Source organism: Hyaena hyaena, unplaced genomic scaffold (genome assembly GCF_003009895.1).
Source record: "Hyaena hyaena isolate Hyena2069 unplaced genomic scaffold, ASM300989v1 scaffold_343, whole genome shotgun sequence".
Lineage (NCBI taxonomy): Eukaryota > Metazoa > Chordata > Mammalia > Carnivora > Hyaenidae > Hyaena > Hyaena hyaena.
Window position 1 is genome coordinate 1,900,375 of NW_024080975.1, and position 673 is coordinate 1,901,047.

Genomic DNA, 673 nt, shown 5'->3' on the forward strand with positions numbered 1-673 from the left:
GCAGAGGTTGAGGGGGGTGGCCGGAAAGAGAAGGGTCCAAAGCCACGTGAGAGTACGTGCCATAGAAACCACCCAGAATCCACGGAGGAGGGAAGGCGGGTCGGGTAGCATCTGCTCCGTCTGAGGGGACTCGCTGCTGCCACTCCCGGTGCCCCTGGAAGTGCCCACACGGGGACGGTGATGCCTCTCCTCGCCCTCGCCTTCTAACCGGCTTCTCCGGAGGAGCGACAACTGGGAGTAAGGGCGGACGTGAAGCGGTGTAAACACAGCCTGAGTCACCTGCAATGAGCACGTGCAGAAAGCCCCCGGGTGTTTGTAACTGGAGCCCACCCGGCCCAGACCCGGCGCCGCCGCCTCCGGAACCGCCGGCCCAGCCGCTCGAAGGCGTTTGGACGTTTCTCACCCACTGCTTCCGCTTGCTGTTGTGGGGACACACGGTGGTGCCGCCCCTGCTGGTGCCGGAGGGGAGGCCGCGGGGTCCTGTCCGCTGGCAGCCTCGCTTCTGCCTCGAGGTCACCGGCGCCCCTTTGTGAAAATCTGCTGCGCTGGGCACTTGTGATGTGTGACTTAAACTTCGGTAGAAGGAAGATAAACAGGTCGTTCCCAGAGACGATCACACTCTTTTAGGAAGCGGATGGGACGGGTCCTACTTTTTTATCAGCGTCTCATCCCT